Genomic DNA, 18,128 nt, shown 5'->3' on the forward strand with positions numbered 1-18,128 from the left:
CTGCACTGCGCTTGCTGGGGGGCTCAGACACGGGGCTTTGCCCCCGTTCGTGCCTCCGTTTGCAGCCCCGCTCCTCAGCCGGGGCAGCCTGGGACTGTGGCAGCTCCGTCCCTGTGCTGCGCTTGCTGGGGGGCTCGGGGCTGTGCCCCTGTTCGTGCCTGCATTTGCACCCGCGCTCTTCAGGCTTGGGGACACTGCTGAGATCTTTCTTGCCCCGGGCATCTTGTAGAATGGTCTTCTTGGGGACCGCAAGGTGGCTTGTGGGGTCCTCAGTGGCTTTGTTGGGGGCAGCCGAGCAGCTGGGGCGGACATGGCTGCCTGGAGGTGTCCCTGCAGTGGTGGCCTTGCTGGAGATGCTCAGTTGTGCTAATTTTTCCTCCAGGCTCTGGTAGCCAGATGGGATGGGAGGTGGCGGCGCTGGAGTGGCTGCGGCCACCACTGTGCTCTGGTGGTTATAGGGCACGGTCCATTGAATGCGGAACACCCTGGGGTCAAAACAGCACCCACGTGGTGCCCTCAGAAGCCCTGTGAGGGGGAGAGGGAGTTGTCATGGGCTGGTCCCCATCACCGATGTCCCCTGGGTCTTCTCATGGCCGCGACATCCCCATAGGGTGAGCCTCTGTGCAGGGAACGGGGCTGCAAAGCGGGAGGAGACTCGGTTCTGGGAGGGGAAACGGGAGAGATGGCCCCGGGTACTGGGGAAATGCTCAGAAAACGGGATTTTCTGGGCACATATGACCCAGGGCAGGGCTGCTTGGCCGCGCTGGCTGAACCCCTGGGCCGGGGACACGGGTGGTGGGTGCTGGGAGTGCCCAGGGTCGGGGATGGCGAAGGGGCCGAAGGTGCCGGGGTGTCCGAGCAGACGGGGAGCCAGGGGTGCTGTACCTGCTGGTGGGGCCTGGGGTGGCGCCCAGGCTGCAGGGATGGGCTGCTGCTGCTGCATGTGCGGTGGGCACAGTGGGGCTGAGCCTGTGAGAGAGACAGGAGCAACAGCCGGCGCTCGCCTCCGCTCTTGCCCCCACGAGTGTCCCGGGCTGCAGGGGTCGCGGTGGGTTCCTACCTGGGGGAAAGAAGTTTTGGGGGAGCACGAATGGCTGTAGCAGCCGCAGGACCGAGCGGACCCAGGAGCCGTGCACTGGGAACATCGTGGTCGCTCTGACCGTTGGTAACTGAGGACTCTTTGGGGTGTCCCAGGAAGGAATGTTGGGGCTCCCCGTGTTCCACCCCAGCCCAAGAGCCTCCCCAGCTCCTCCTGGGCAGGGAAAGGGTTCAGGGGGTTTGGTGGGTGGTGGGTACAAATGCTTTTTGCTTTGAATGTTATTTTTCTGAGGAAAAGGAACAAGTCGATGCAGTCAAGCTGTGTGTGGGGACCAAGCTGCACCTTGTGCCACACAGTGAAACATTTGTAACCATTCCCTGCATTTCTGTGCGCTGGAGCGATAGTGAACATGTTTGTGAGCATTGCTTGTGTTTCTGTGCACTGGAGTGATGCAGAGACAGGAAAAAGGGACCTCAGGGACGGGAGGAGGTGTCACAGAGCGCGTGTTGCCCAGACCTCACTCCAGCAGTCCCCTGACCAGGAAACCCGAGCAGCCCTGGATCCCCCCTTGGAGGGGCTAAGCTTTCCCAGGCGGGTGACACTTGGGAGGAGATGGAACCCACCACTGTGTGCTCCCCAAAAAACGGGCCGGATGCTGCACATCTGCCAAGGTGCTGGGACTATTTGTGCTCTGCAGGACCCCAGGGATCGGGTCAGTACATCGTACATGGACCATTTGGCACCACCAAGGACATCCTGGGAGGAACAACAGGGCTTTTGCTCCTGCTATGTGAGCTGGGACAACTCCTGCTGCGAACCAGAGGCCAGAGCTCTGTGGTGGCCCGTATGCTGTTAATTAATCGCACTGTTCTCTATTAGCGAGGCACCGCTGGCCGCGAGGCTGGCTGAACCCATCTGCTGCGGGACTCGTGGCAAGGACTCTCGTTGGGGGCGTGAAGACAACCGGGCTTCTAAAAACATCAACCTTTATTTCATTTTGGAGCCAACCTGCCCCTCGACACCTCCACTCAACTCGCAGCCGCGGGAAAGGGCTCCTCAGCCCTATCTGTAGGAATTGGCCTTGTGTTTGGGCAGGAAGGTGAAGCTGGTAGGTACAGGGCCCAGAAGCATCTCGCTGGAAGAAAGAGAAGAATAAAACAAAAAAATAAGGAGAGGTTTGTGTTCAGTGCACCATACACAGTTGTTTTATGGCCCCGTGGCTCTATAGCGATGGTGACTACACTCAGGTGTCTCAAATCAAGACTTTAATCTCCCTAGAAATGAAGGCTGCTGCACAGAAGCACCCACAGTGCTGAGCTTCAGCCACAAACCACAGCCCTGGAGGGACAAGACCATCAGGTAAGGGAAATGTCCTTCTCGCCGGGGAGTCCCCAGGGTCGGTGCCGGGTTTGGTGACCTGAACGTGGCGTCACCGCTGGCGGGGATGTGCCAAAAACCAACACAAGCCTCCGAAAAGCTGCTCCCAACCTCTCTCTGTGCATGTGCGGAGCCAGAAACCTGCTCGTGCCAAACTGCATTAAGATCAGGTCCCAAAATGATGGAAGTCAGTGCTAGCACGATCACATTTGGCCTCGCTTAAGACTTGAACTATTTCACACTTTGGAACGCACACTGTACTTTCAGTGCACAGTAATTTTCTTTAGGGTTGAGGTGGTTTAACATATTTCCTGGATGCTGGTTCAACTAAAACTTTCCATAAGGTGACTTTGTGCTCTGCCTTGTCCCTTCCCACCGATTTTACTGAAATTCAATGCTTTCTTACCTTATTTTAATCCAATCATCCACGTTCTGGCTTGCCATCAGCATCTCCAGATAGTCTCTCCCCATGTAGTAAGGCGGTCGCTCGTTAATTTTCTGAGGTAGGTGTTCTAATAAGCCGACTGGGATGTACCTGCAGTGAAACGCAACAGCGGTGGGTGCGGTGCCTCGGACAACGCGGGTTCACTGTGCTGAGCGACCCCGGCCGGCAGAGTTACCTGCAGAGGAACGAGAGCCATTCCAGCAGGAACTTCCTTGTCTTCTCCACCCACTGCGTGTCCGAGCCCCAGTGCTTGAGGCCGTAGCTGGTGAAGTCCTTGAGGATCCCAAATCTCTCACTGGAAGAGATATCCCAGTGGCACTGCTCCTTAATTTCAGTGAAAAACCATGGTTTGATGAGCGCCCCTCTGCAACAAAGAAGTGCATTGTTATTCCCCTCACTGATGCTTCTGAACATGCCAACTAATCTAAGAGGCTTTCCAGCACTCATCTGCCCGCCAGTGCCGCTTGAATTTTTATCTCAATTTCAACAGGAACCTGCTGGACGTTCCCACAGATGCAAAGTGATTTTACCAACTTTCAAAGAGTAGTTTCACCAAGAAGAAACTTCTGGTGTTTCGGGTCTGTTCAGGTATTTAATTCCCTTTTTACTCTTGCACCGATGGAGCTCAGAAGCGAGGGGGGAACACAAGCACTTGCCTTGCGATCATGATTCCTGAAACACCCATCTGCAGGGCTCGATTAGCATCTTCATAAGACAAAATATCACTGTTTCCTGTCCAGAAGGGAGAAGCCGGAGGTCAGAGTGATACAGAGGGCAAGTCAAGCTGAGCGAATCCAGGCATGGGAGAAAATTCACGAAGGACACGGGGTCCAAGAGCCAGACTGGCCAAAGAGGCCCCACAGCTCATCTTCTGAGCCCCCCAGGGATGTTGCTGACACTCCACCTCCTTCAGGCTAATCCTCTTGAATTCAACACGCAGCACTTCCACTCCACGTGACAAAACGGAACACCTACCGAAGAGAGGCATGGGGTGGCTATTCTGGCACACTCTGCTATGTAGTCCCAGTCCGCGCCCCTCGTCTAGCGCTGCTCCCGGGACCGGCTGTGGAGCTGGCGAAGAAACCTGCAGTGAGACCCCAAAAAACGCCCAGAGGAGGCAGAGCAGACTGGGAATAATGGGCTTCAGTAAAGGAAATGACACGGGCAGGGGTCAAGGATCCCTCTGGAATGAGGTTTATTGGGCTGAAAGCTCCCTCCCAGAGCACCGCAGGGACCATCTCCCTTTGTCATGCACGCAAAGCTCAGAAGCACCCACGAAAACGCTCCCCGCACCTGAATTTTTCACTGTCATGAGCAGAAAACACTAAAAGCTCGTATGCAGCTCGGCAAAGGTGTTTAAAAGAGCCGCTGGGCTGCAGGGAATGGTAAAGTCACCCCCGTGTTGCGCAGAGTTCCCTGGCCACCAGCCAATGATCCCTGTATCGTGACCATGGAGGCTCCCCACTCACGGATGTTGGGGATTATTTTGTGAGCCACGTTCATCTTCTCTTGCACCCCGGTCCGTATCTTCACAGTCAGCGGGATGTCCAGCACCTGCAGAAATGGAGGGTGAGGCAGGAGTCGGCTCCATCAGCTCATCCCCCGCTGCTGGCAGATGCGCCAACTCACCGAGTTCATCCCTCAGACGATCTGTTCAAACCTGTTGGTCTGAGTCATCAGGGCGCAGCCTCCTCCCTGGGGGACAAAAAGCGGGAGAGTCAAGATTTTCTGCCTCCTCGCATAGTGAAGATGCTGCTTGGAGCTGCTCCACAGCAGCTCTCTGCTCAGGGGATGCAGCTGAGACTTGGAGCATCCCAAGACTTTTGGAGCATCTCAAGACTTGGAGCATCTCAAGACTTTTGGAGCATCTCAAGACTTGGAGCAACAGGACTCACAAAGCGTGATAGAGAACATCTTACCTTCTTGTAGACCAGGTCAATGGGACATCCCACGTTGATGTCTACAAAGTCTACTTCAATTGTCTGATTCAGGAGCTCTGCACATTTGGTCATTGTGTCTGGAAACGCCCCTTCTAGCTACCAAAGAGGGGACAGGTTGCCTGAGTTCAAGAAGCAGCTTTTCTCTTCAGAAGCGAGTTACCATTTTTTTAGGTTATCAAGGTGACAGCACTCACCTGCACCCCAAAAATATCTTCGGTGTGATGGCGTTTGAGGAGAGCCCACTCGGAGGACTGGCCCTGGAGCAGGTTGGTGCACACAGCCATCTCTCCACAGGTGACATCCGCCCTGAAGCGCTTGCAGATCCTTCGGAAAGGGAGGTTACCACACTGGGAGAGACAACAGAGACGTGGTTCTTCAGATCTGCCCTGCTCCAAATGTGGAACAGTAACATTTGACAAGAGGAGAGAATGATCTACTCACCGTGGTGAGTGGAGCCAAGTAGAGCTTGCCTTGGATTTCCAGCTGGGAAACAAGAGTGATGGAGGAAGATATTCCAGTCAGCAATTTTATCACTTGCCATGAGTATAACTCAGTGGGAAAACCAGAAGATCACCAGTTTTGTTCAGGAACCTCAGATATTCCCTGAGAACGTATTGTTTGGATGAAAGAACCAGAAACTGAACCACTTCAGTTGTTTTCACTGCTCGGCTTGGAGAAAACTCAAAGCACTTACAGACCGAGGGATGTGAGACGGGCTAATGGGTGCAAGGACAGAGGTGATGAGGAGGAGAGGCGGGAGGTGACGAGGAGGAGAGGAGGGCATCGTGCAGTACAAACCAACCAGCCCCAGCCTCGACTCTTCCAGCAGCTCGTTTCCACCCTCACCAACAGCTCAGCTCCTCCACGTGCAAGGAGCTGCAGCTTCTCTTGCTTCTCCCCCTCCAAGGACACCACCACGACCCCAAGAGCTCACCTTCCCACATCCCACCCCTCACAACAGTAACACGGTCCCCAGGCAGCTCTGTCCTCTGCCTCTCACCCAGCCCAGAGCTCCCTCCTGTCTTCCCAAGCACAATCTCAGCCACTTGACAAGAGACGGCAGCCCTCAACCAAACTCTCACCTTCTTCTTCTCGCATGCCCGCAGCTTTATAAGATCTTCATCTGTCACCGAGCCGGCTGTTTTGATGGAGGAAGGCTCCTCGCCACTCTGCCAGGCGTCTGGTTTGGGATCTTCTCCCTGCTCTGGTCGCACAGGACATTCGGGGCCGTCTCCCAGGCTCTCCTGGGCTGTTGTGCAGTTGGACACCTCTTACTCCTCTGCAGAGCACCCGGTGGCATTGTCACCCTTCCCACTGTCGCCGTGGGGCTTGGCCAGACCGCGGAGATACTCATGGGCCTTCTTGAAGTTAAACTTCTCCTTGCGCAGCTGGTGCTGGAGGTCCTTGGAGAGGTTGTTCCTCACCAGCGTCTTCCCTTCCCACTGCTTGGCCAGGTCTGCGTTGACGATGTCCTGGTAGCCGGCCCGAGGTGGGACTGGGCAAAGCGGCAGGTGACACCATAAACGCACTTGCCGAAGGTTTGGAAGAGCACGCAGCTGCGGCCCAGGTCGCCCGGCTTCACGGCCATGTACTCACCGACATCGTGGAGGAAGCGGCACTGCGCGTCGAAGTAGCACTTCTCTGCACAGCCCTTAAAATGATAAAGAGCGGGGTGAGACCTCTGCCCTCTGCTTCCCCACCCAGGCATGCCAGGGTTGGAGATACACGAGACATAAAGACAAAGGACATTAACGAACTGGGTGAAGAACCCAGTTTTGGGACAACACCACTATCCTCCAGCACAGGTGAGGTAAGCCTGGGTCTGCCCTGGCCCAGAACTGCTCTGAGCACCCATCACACCCCAGAGCCCCGTGTCCCACCTGCGTGACCGACGGGCACAGCCTGTTCTGCTCGTAGTGGGTGGGTTTCGTGCACGGCCGGCTCTTGTTCTGCCCCCGCGCCCGCTTCCGCTCTGCCGGCTCCTTCTCCGCTGATCCACCTCCTCTCGGCTCTCCCCGTCCTGACCCGGCTCCTCCGGCCTCACCCGTTTGGCGGGGGGCTCGCTCTGGGGGCTGCCGCCATCCTCATCCTCCTTCTTCTCCTCGACCTCCTCCCCATCCTCCCCACCCCCCCGGGCCCGCAGGAACGCATGGAACTGCTCCTTGGAGGTGAGGAACCTGCGGGGACACGGCACCGGCTGAGCGGGGGTGACCGGGACACGGGGCTGCCGGGGGTGGCGGGGAGGGCACCGGCCGGGGGGTTATGGAGGGACCGGGCACCAGCCAGGAGGGATACGGAGGGACCGGGCACGGAGTGGGGGGGCTATGGAGGGGGCGGGCACGTCCCGGGTTGGGGTTGTGGCAGGGACTGGCACGTACCATGGGGGATCGCGGGGCTGGGCACGTCCCGGGGTTATGGATGGACCGGGCAGGGCTGGGCAGCCCCGCTCCGCACTCGCCGGGCACTCACCGCTGCCGCCATGCTGCCGCTCGCGGTGATGACGAAAGGGGCGGGGCGGGGCCACGTGACGGGGAGTGTATAAAAGGCCCGGCCGAGGCCCAGCGGCCTCACAGCGGCGGGCGGGGCGGGCCGGCAGCGGGGCGTTTGTGGTGACGCTCGGGCTGCCTCCAGCACGTGGCCGGGCTCCGTGCGGAGCCTTGAGCCCTCGGCCTCGCTCCGGAGCGGACACAGGGCTGGTCATGGCGTGAGGGACAGGAAAATACGCCTGTGGCCTTTTGTTTCATGACTTCTGAGGGGTTCCCTGATTCTGGCGAGGGGGTCTGGCTGCTCTGCATCTCCAGAGCTCCCGGCTGGGGAAGATGGAGCTCTCTGCAGAGATACAAGGCTCTTGCTCTAGGTTTTTTGGATGCTCGAGGTTGTTTTGATTTTTAAGCAGTAAATACAGTGCCTAGTTTCTAGGTGTTCAGCTGGTGTGTGCCAGCTCCCATTTCACAGAGCCATAAATCTGCCTTGGAGCCATCCCATGGGCAGAATTCTGTTGTGGCTGCTCCAGCAACAGGATTTTCCATGTTGCCCTTTGGAAACATTTGCAAGCCTAACCCAGCTGAGGTGTAGGAGGGCTTTGTCTGTTTGCTGGGCCATAGGAAGAGCTGGTTTGTGCTCTGGGCCCGGGCCCGGCTTTCCTCCCGCCAGGGACGGGCTGCAGGAGGGACGGAGGAGCTGTGAGATGAGGCCATCGTGTCCCCGGGGTTTGGGGTTGTCCTTGGACATGGGCTGTAGCCAGCACAAAACTCCAGATCTGAGGGGCTGCTGCACATGCCTGTTGGTTGTGTTAATGAGGTTAATGAGCAGCAAGCAAGGGCTGGAGCTTGTGAGGCTGGAGCGCAAAGCCTGTCCTTGCCTTTGGACTGTGGGTGGAAGCTCAGGCTGAAAACCAAACTTGACGTGTCGGATGTTGGATGCGAGATGGCACCTGCTGAGCTCTGCTCCCTCCTCTATACCCACCACGTTTTCCCCATGTGTTTAGGACTCTTGTTACAACCTTTCCTGGTCCCCATCCCTACCCACCAGAAACAGCCTCGTCTGCGACGCTCTTGCTCTGGCTGGTGTGTGTGGGCCTTGGGCAAGAATTTGAAGATTTTTGGCTCTTCTACTGCTCTGACATACCTTTCAATTTTCTTGGCACGGTGCCAACTCATAGAATTGTGATACTCGCGCGTCTGTTTGCTTCGGATATTATTTAGTTGTATTAAGGCAAAGTGAATTACACTGATTTAAAGACGTTATGGCATAAGTTGTATCAGTTATTTCCTACATTGTGCTAACTGATTCCATATCTGTGTTGGGCCTTCTTTTTAAATTGAAGTATTCATTATATAACAACAAGGAACTGGACAATGGTCATGATGATACTGTGTGGTTTGTCACTGGTTTATTTCATTATACTGCAACCGCTAATGAATTTCTACTCACTTCTGCTTTACCTTGAAAAGCCTCCAGGAGAGATTAAAGAGCAGTATGGCTCTGTGTTTGCTAATTGGTCAAGCGAATCTTTAGAAAGGCTGACTAACATACTTTTGTTTTTTCGCTAGGACAGTTTGCAAATGTTTTAGAGAGCTTTGAATATCCTTGGAGTTTTGATAGAACTGTGATGGTGTTATCCGATTTGCTGAATGTGTGTCAGTTTCTGTTAATGTTAAGAGAAATGGTGTTCAACAGAAGGTTTGCCTCTCTTTTTTGTCCTGAGATTTGTGGTGCATCTTCGGAAGCTTTATCAAAAAGCTCTCCTGGCCGCTCGAGAAAGAGCAAAACAGCGAAAGCTGCCGCTGCAGCCACTGCCCCCGCAACGGCGGCTTCGCAGGCTGAAGCTACAGCTCCTCCGCAGAGTTCCTCTGCCAAGGCCGCTGCAGATAACGTTACTTCTCCAGCCTCAAAGGCTAACAAGGCAGCCCCTCCTTCCTCACACACTGGTCACAGTTGCTGCTGTAACCACAGCAATCACTGTGACAGTCATTCAGACTCTGGAAATGAATCAAATGATGGTGAACCCATATCAGCATCAGTTGCCGGTTGTAAGAAAGTCACTAGAAAGACTACCCGTGCAGCAGATGATGGCACAGGGCCAACATCAACCCAAGGGCCATCATCATCAGGACAGGGAGGAGATGAAGTGACCACCACTCGGTCCTTTTCTCCAGGTGAACTGAGAGATCTGCGAAAAGACTTTAGTCGTCGTGAAGGCGAGAATATTTTAACCTGGCTGCTCCGATGCTGGGACAATGGGGCAGGAACAATTGAATTGGAAGGTGGTGAAGCCAGGCAGCTGGGATCTCTGTCAAGAGATTCCACCATTGATAGGGCAATTTCAAGAGAGTCTAATGCCACTACTCTCTGGACCCGACTCCTGGCAGCTATGAAAGTAAGATTTCCCTACAAGGAAGATTGTATATCCAAGTTAGGGAAATGGAATACTATGGAGAGAGGTATTCATTTCCTGAGAGAATTAGCTGTGCGAGAGATCATCTATTTTGAACCAAACAGCCAGGAGGGGACAGACCCAGATAGAATCAATTGTACACGACCTCTGTGGCGCAGATTTGTACAAGGGGCACCACCTGCATATGCTAAGTCATTGGCAGGAATGGTCTGGTCAGCTGGAGGTAGACAAGATATTACTGAAGTGATTGAGCAGCTCCGGAACTTTGAGGACAGCCTTGCTGGTTCTCTACGGGCTTGTGTCTCTGCTGTGGAGAAACTGTGTGAAAAATCTGATGACTGGTTTGAAAAGCTATTGCAAGAAATCAAAGAACTCAGAGAAGACACATACCATTCACGACCTGCACAAACCTATGTTTCAGCTGTTAGGAAAAGGCGTTTCCAATCTCGAGAGAGAGGACAGAGGCAGCCCACAAAAAGAGGTTCACTGTGGTTCTTCCTACATGAGCAGGGAGAAAACATGAATAAGTGGCATGGAAGACCTACCTCAGAACTTCAGGAACGAGTACGTGAGATCAAAGAAAAGACTCCTAGGAAGGTGGCTGCTCCAGTTTACAAAAGGAGCAGAAGAGATTCTGATGCTCTTGAAGGAACCTCTAATTCACACCCAGAGACTGTGCAAAACAGAAATTAGACGTGCCCTGCCTCCAACCGGGTGGAGGAAAGGGATATCAGAGTTTATTGGACTGTACAAATACGATGGCCTGGTACAACACACCCCCAGGAGTACAAAGCTTTAGTGGACACTGGTGCTCAGTGCACGATAATTCCTTCTAATTATAAAGGAACGCAATCCATCAATATTTTTGGAGTGACTGGGGGATCCCAGGAACTGACTGTTGTAGAGGCTGAAATGAGCCTAACTGGAAAAAACTGGCCAAAGCATCCCATTGTGACTGGTCCAGATGCTCCGTGCATCCTTGGCATAGACTACCTCAAGAGAGGGTATTTTAAGGACCCAAAAGGGTATAGGTGGGCATTTGGTATAGCAGCTGTGGACACTGAGAAAATTGAACAGCTGTCTGATTTGCCTGGTCTTTCAGATGACCCTTCTGTTGTAGGACTGCTGATGGTTGACGATCAGCAGGTGCCAATTGCTAACACAACAGTGCATCGCCGGCAATATCGCACCAACCGAGACTCTTTGATTCCTATTCAGAAGTTGATCCATCAATTGGAAAGCCAGGGTGTGATCAGTAAGACTCGCTCACCTTTTAACAGCCCAATCTGGCCAGTGCGTAAGTCTAGTGACGAGTGGAGACTAACTGTGGACTATCGTGGCCTGAATGAAGTTACGCCACCACTGAGTGCTGCTGTGCCTGACATGCTAGAACTGCAATTTGAACTGGAGTCAAAGGCAGCTAAGTGGTGTGCTACAATTGACATTGCTAATGCATTTTTCTCTATTCCTGTAGCAGCAGAGTGCAGGCCGCAGTTTGCTTTCACCTGGAGGGGCATCCAGTACACGTGGAATCGCTTGCCCCAGGGGTGGAAACACAGTCCTACCATCTGCCATGGACTGATCCAGACCACGCTGGAGCAAGGTAAAGCTCCAGAACACTTGCAATATATTGATGACATCATCGTATGGGGTGACACAGCGACAGAAGTCTTCGAGAAAGGTGAGAGAATAATTCAGATTCTTTTGGATGCTGGTTTTGCCATAAAACGAAGCAAGGTCAAGGGACCTGCACGAGAGATCCAGTTTTTAGGAATAAAATGGCAAGATGGCCGTCGTCAGATCCCAATGGATGTGATCAACAAAATTGCAGCAATGTCTCCACCTACTAATAAAAAGGAGACACAGACTTTCTTGGACGTTGTAGGTCTTTGGAGAATGCATGTTCCTGACTACAGCCAGATTGTGAGCCCTCTCTATCGAGTGACTCGAAAAAAGAACCAATTTGAGTGGGGCCCTGAACAACGACAAGCCTTTGAACAAATTAAGCGTGAGATAACTCATGCGGTGGCCCTTGGACCAGTTCGGACTGGACTAGATGTTAAAAATGTGCTCTACACTGCAGCCGGAGATAATGGACTTACCTGGAGCCTCTGGCAGAAAGCACCAGGAGAAACCCGAGGTCGACCCTTAGGTTTTTGGAGTCAAGGATACAAAGGATCTGAGGCCAACTATACTCCAACTGAAAAAGAGATACTAGCAGCATATGAAGGAGTTCAAGCTGCTTCAGAAGTGATCGGTACTGAAGCACAGCTCCTCCTGGCACCTCGACTGCCGGTGCTGAGCTGGATGTTCAAAGGGACAGTTCCCTCTCCACATCATGCAACCGAAGTTCCGTGGAGTAAATGGATTGCATTGATCACGCAACGAGCTCGAATTGAAAATCCCAATCGCCCAGGGATCTTAGAAGTGATTACAGACTGGCCAGAAAGCAAAGACTTTGGGATGTCTCCAGATGAGGAAGTAAAACGTGCTGAAGAAGCACCACCGTATAATACGCTTTCAGAGACTGATAAGCAGTATGCACTGTTCACAAATGGATCCTGTCGTCTTGTAGGAAAACAGCGAAGGTGGAAAGCTGCTGTGTGGAGTCCCACACGACAAGTTACAGAAGCCACTGAAGGACAAGGTGAATCGAGTCAGTTTGCAGAAGTGAAAGCCATCCAGTTGGCTTTTGACATTGCTGAACGAGAGAAGTGGCCAATACTTTATCTCTATACTGACTCATGGATGGTAGCAAATGCCTTGTGGGGGTGGCTACAGCAATGGAAGAAAAGCAACTGGCAGCACAGAGGTAAACCCATTTGGGCTGCCACACTGTGGCAAGACATTGCTGCTCGGCTAGAGAGCCTGCCTGTGAAAGTTCGGCATGTAGATGCTCATGTGCCTAAAAGTTGAGCCACCGAGGAACATCTAAACAACCAACAAGCAGATCAAGCTGCTAAGATTCAAGTAGCTGAGGTGGACTTGGACTGGCAACATAAAGGTGAACTTTTCCTAGCTCGGTGGGCCCATGATGCTTCAGGACATCAAGGTAGAGATGCAACATATAAATGGGCTCGTGATCGAGGGGTGGATTTAACTATGGACACTATTTCACAGGTTATTAATGAATGTGAAACTTGCGCAGAAATCAAACAAGCGAAACGGTTAAAGCCTGTATGGTATGGGGGGCGATGGTTAAAGTATAAGTATGGAGAAGCTTGGCAGATTGATTATATTACACTTCCAGAAACACGTCAAGGTAAGCGTTATGTACTTACAATGGTGGAAGCAACCACTGGGTGGTTGGAAACATACGCTCATGCTACAGCCCGAAATACTATCTTGGGCCTTGAAAAGCAAGTCCTTTGGTGACACGGTACACCAGAAAGAAGTGAATCAGACAACGGTACTCATTTCAAAAACAGTATTATAGACAATTGGGCCAAAGAACATGGTATTGAGTGGGTATATCATATTCCATATCATGCACCAGCCCCTGGGAAAATTGAAAGGTACAATGGTTTGCTAAAAACTACAGTAAAGGCACTTGGTGGTGGAACCTTTAAAAACTGGGATTCACATTTAGCAAAAGCCACTTGGTTGGTCAACACCAGGGGATCAACCAATCGAGCCAGGCCTGCCCAATCAGAAATTCTACGGACTGTAGAAGGAGATAAAGTCCCTGTAGTACACATGAAAAACATGTTAGGAAAGGCAGTCTGGGTTCCTCCTGCCTCAGGCAAAGGCAAACCCATTACTGGGATTGTTTTTGCCCAGGGACCTGGCAACACCTGGTGGGTGATGCTTAAGGATGGAGAAGTTCGGTGTGTACCTCAAGAGGATTTGAGTTTAGGTGAAAATATACAATAATGAACTGCAGGATGTGAATTGCCATACTAACAGTATTTAATAAGTGTCTTTCAGATCAAAACAATGATGATGAAACCAGAGCCAGCTTCTTCGAGTGGCGCCTGACAACTTCTTCGAAGTTGATGTCTTTAACCCACAAACAGTGGTCATGAGATGCACTTGTACCATTTTTCCTGCCCTGGGAGACTGTCGTGACAAAATGAACTTAATGAACTTTTTAAAGGATGGTCCACTGATTAATTACTCCTGTGTATATATGTACATATGTGTATATATATACATATATATATATAGTAGTAGTGATTAATTAGATTGTATTGATAGATTGTATTGATAAGGTTTAAGTATTCAGTGAATGGCATATTATAAGGGGTGGAATGTCCCGGTTTTGTTAAAAACAAGTTTCTCTTTTAGTGAATTTGCCTGTCAGCTAAAGCTTCATATTAACTGCATTTTCCTGGAGAACCAGACACATGTTTTGGTAAACCTAGCAATGGAATGCAAACTTATTGATAAGCATGGATGGACATCTTGTGCGAGGGGCCATGAGAAACAAGTGACTAAGAAACTGACCAACTGTGTATAACATTCCATTCATGTGAATACTTCATATAAAAGTGGGAGATCACGAGGATCTTGTCCGTTTTTTTGCCTTTTCCCTTCTGCTTATGGCTGACATTAGGAGAGGACCTTGCTAGTCGTCCCTGCGAACTGAGGCCTAATGAGAGACTGAATCCAGCTCCGGTTGGCTGCAGAGTCTAATCCAGGACTTTGGTTGCCGACTCTGCAGTTGCTGAGACTTTCAAGATTGGTTCTGTATATTTTGTATTATTTTCTCTATTCTTATTAGTAGCATTAGTAAAACATTGTTAATTTTTTCCAACTCTCTTTTCTCTGTCCTTCTTTCCCCGCAATCTAAACCCTCGACACATTGCTACACAACTATGAATTTACCTTTGGGAAAGGGTTGGTGTTTTTCTCCAGGTTTGCAAACACTATCATTCTGCTGCTAAAATATTATATAGATGAGAAACACAAGGAAACACTTGACTGGTAAAGGGTCTGGATCTGGATTTGCGGCTGAAGTCGATTACTATGTGTCTCTTACATGCTCTTTATATTTTCTCTTTATTTTGATGTAAATTGCATTTATTGTATTCCAACTAATTCAGATGGATTTTTATTTCATGAAAACAGCTATTTTTCTCTTTTTTTAATAGCATGTGTAGTAACACAAAGTCTGTCTTCATAAATACAATTTATTTGGCTTTTTTTCATGTTTCTGTATGTATTTCAAAGCAGAACTTCGTGTGGTAGGAATAAATCGCTGGAAAGCTCGCCCATGATTGTGGAACAGTAAGGCGACAACATCTGAATTCGTTACAGCTGTTTTGTGCTGCTCTCCCACTCTTACTACGCTCTGTCTTGAATGTACGGTTGAATACGTGTTTAATTTTTTGTGAACAGCTCGATGACTCTCCTGCACCTCTTTCTCTGGCACAGCTTATTAAGGTATTACAATAGAATATAAGGTATATATTCCTGTCAAATACTTTAATACTTTCTGGAAGAGAAAACAAACAAATAAACCAACCAAATCTGAGAGGAAAAAAACTGGGAAGACTGACTGTTTTGAAATAATGTCATTACTTTTCTGTGTTGTGCTTTTTGAAGGTCCAAGTCTCCCTGTAGTGCTTTGTCATACTCTAGAAGTTCATATACCCACTGCAAGTCACGATCAGGCTCTTCCTGCACTCGCTCTGACTCTCGATCACGGAGTCGTTCCCATTCCCGTTCCTACTCGCCATTGCTGCCGTCTCCAAGAAGAGGCAAAGGGAGGAGTCCTAACTATCATTCTAGGTCAAGGTTGCGTGGTGATCACCACTCATGGTCAAGGTGTTCTTAAAAATCTTGAAGCGAGAAGAAGCCAGTGCCAGCGCTGAGCAACTGGCAAAAGAGCTCCGGCCCCTCTTTGATTCTGTCAGACCCTGTCAGGCTCTTGCAGGCTTTTTCACACTCTGTCAGGTCCTGTTGGGCTCTGTCGGCCACTGTCAGGCCCTGTCAGGCTTTGTTGAGCCTTGTCAGGCTCTCTTGGTCTTTGATGGATTCTATTGGGCTCTGCCAAGCATTGTCGGGCTCTGTCAGGCTCTGTAGGTCTGTGTCAGTCTTTATTGGTTATGGTCAGGCTTAGTCAGCCTCTGTCAAGCCCTGCCAGGCTCTTTTGGGCTCTATGGAGCTTTGTCAGGCTTTATTGGACTTTGTCAGGATCTGTCCATCCCTGTCAGACTTTGTCAGGCTCTGTCAGGCTTTGTCAGGTCCTGACAGGCTCTGTTGGGCACTGTCAGGGTTCACTGGTCTTTGTCGGGCTCTGTTGGGCTTTAGTGGGCTTTGGCAGGCCCTGTCAGGCACCATCAGGCTCTATCAGGCCCTGTCACGCTCTGTCCATCCCTGTCAGATTTTGTCTGGCTCTGTCAGGCTCTGTCGGGGTCTATTGGGCTCTGTTGGGTTTTTTTCAAGCTCTGTCGGGCTCTGTTGTGCTCTGTTCGGCTTTCTTAGGCTTTATTGGGCTCTGTCCGGCCCTGTCAGTCTTTGTCTGCCTCTGTTAGGCTTTGTTGGGCTCTGTCAGGGCCTGTCAGTCTCTTTCAGGCTTTGTTGGGCTCTGTTGGGCTTTGTCAGGCTCTGTCGGGCTCCGTCAGACTTTTCTGGGCTCTGTCAGGCTTATACAGGTCTGTCGGGCCCTGTTGGTCTCTTTCGGGCTCTGTCAAGCTCTGTCAGGCTCTGTCAGACTCTGTCGGGCTCTGTCAGGCTCTATAGGTCTTTGTTGGGCTCTGTCAGGCTCTACAGGTCTTTGTCGGGCTTTGTCAGGCTCTGTTGGGCTTTGTTGGTCTCTTTCAAGGTTTGTTGTGCTATGTTGCGCTTTGCTGAAAGAGACTGACAGAGCCCCACAGGGCCTGACAAAGCCCAATAAAGCCCGACAAAGACATATAGAGCCCAGCAGAGCCCAGAAAATGTCTGACAGAGCTTGACAGGGGCTGACAGAGCCCAACAAAGCCTGAAAGAGACCAACAAAGCCTGACAGAGGCAGACAAAGTCTAACAGGGCCTGTACAAAGCCTGACAGATCCCGAAAGGGCCCAACAAAGCCTGACAGGGCTTGACAGGGCCCAAGAGGGCCTGACAAAACCTGACAGAGCCTGACAGGGCCCGACAGAGCCTGATAAAGCTTGACAGAGCATGACAGAGAATGAGAGAGCCCAACAAAGCCTGAAAGAGTCTGAAAGACCCCAATAGAGTCCAACAGATGATAGAGTCCAATAGAGCCACAAAAATGATTAAGGGAGTGGATCATCTCCCTTATGAGGAAAGGCTGAGGGAGCTTGGTCTCTTTAGCCTGGAGAAGAGGAGACTGAGGGGTGACCTTATTAATGGCTAAAAATATATAAAGGTTGAGGGTCACGAGGATGGAGCCAGGCTCTTCTCGGTAGGACAAGGGGTAATGGGTTCAAACTGGAACACAAGAGGTTCCACTTCAATTTGAGAAGAAACTTCTTCTCAGTGAGGGTGACAGAACACTGGAATAGGCTGCCCAGGGGGTTTGTGGAGTCTTCTTCTCTGTAGACATTCAAACCCGCGGGGACACCTTCCTGTGTAACCTCATCTGGGTGTTCCTGCTCCAGCGGGGTGATTGCACTGGATGGGCTTTGGGATTCTGTGGGATTCTGTGATTCTCTGAACAGGGCATGAAAAACCCGACAGAGCTTGACAGAGTCTGACAGGGCCCAATAGAGCCCAACAGAGCCTGACAGAGTTTCACAGAGCCTGACAGGACCCAAAGAACCTGATCGTGACTTGCAGTGGTGTCCTGGTTTTGTTAAAAACAAGTTTCTCTTTCAGTGAATTTTGCCTGTCAGCTAAAGCCTTCATATTAACTGCACTTTCCTGGAGAACCAGACACATGTTTTGGTAAACCTAGCAATGGAATGCAAACTTATTGATAAGCATGGATGGACATCTCGCGAGAGGGGCGACGAGAAACAAGTGACTAAGAAACTGACCAACTGTGTATAACATTCCATTCACGTGAATACTTCATATAAAAGTGGGAGACCACGAGGATCTCTTCCCTTTTCCCTTTTCCCTTTTTCCTTATGGCCGACCTTAGGAGAGGATCTGGCTGGTCGTCCCTGAGAACTGAGGCCTAGTGAGAGACTGAATCCAGCTCCGCTTGGTTGCAGAGTCTAATCCAGGACTTTGGTGGCCGGCTCTGCAGTTGCTGAGACTTTCAAGACTGGTTTTGTATATTTTGTATTATTTTCTCTATTCTTATTAGTAGCATTAGTAAAATATCTTTAATTTTTCCAACTCTCTTCTCTCTGTCCTTCTTTCCCTCCCGATCGCCTGTCCTTAGTGGGAAGGGGGGAGAGGGAGGGGCAAAACGGGGGAAGTGGGGGGGAGAGGAGGTTAACAATACATCTGCCAGGGTTTTATTGTCACCCCCCAATCTTAACCCTCGACAGATAATTGGCGCCCAACGTGGGGCATGAGAAAGGGGTAAATT

General features: G+C 51.1%; 1 long non-coding RNA gene and 1 pseudogene across 2 annotated transcripts in view; both read right to left on the minus strand.

Annotated features, from left to right (window-relative positions):
* Positions 1–18,128, minus strand: part of LOC309452444 — a 259,074-nt gene that overhangs the window by 21,468 nt on the left and 219,478 nt on the right. The window lies entirely within an intron of this gene.
* LOC309452446 (tRNA-dihydrouridine(47) synthase [NAD(P)(+)]-like) lies at positions 1,023–15,379 on the minus strand (annotated as a pseudogene). The gene is made up of 14 exons: positions 15,294–15,379; positions 6,682–6,978; positions 5,884–6,452; positions 5,243–5,284; positions 4,996–5,148; positions 4,781–4,897; positions 4,491–4,556; positions 4,305–4,415; positions 3,837–3,932; positions 3,518–3,593; positions 3,037–3,225; positions 2,823–2,951; positions 2,048–2,174; positions 1,023–1,056 (listed from the first exon to the last, which is right to left on the minus strand). The product of its transcript is annotated as a tRNA-dihydrouridine(47) synthase [NAD(P)(+)]-like (transcript).

The sequence above is a fragment of the Streptopelia decaocto genome (genome assembly GCF_964273445.1).
Source record: "Streptopelia decaocto genome assembly, contig: HAP1_SCAFFOLD_60, whole genome shotgun sequence".
Taxonomy (NCBI): domain Eukaryota; kingdom Metazoa; phylum Chordata; class Aves; order Columbiformes; family Columbidae; genus Streptopelia; species Streptopelia decaocto.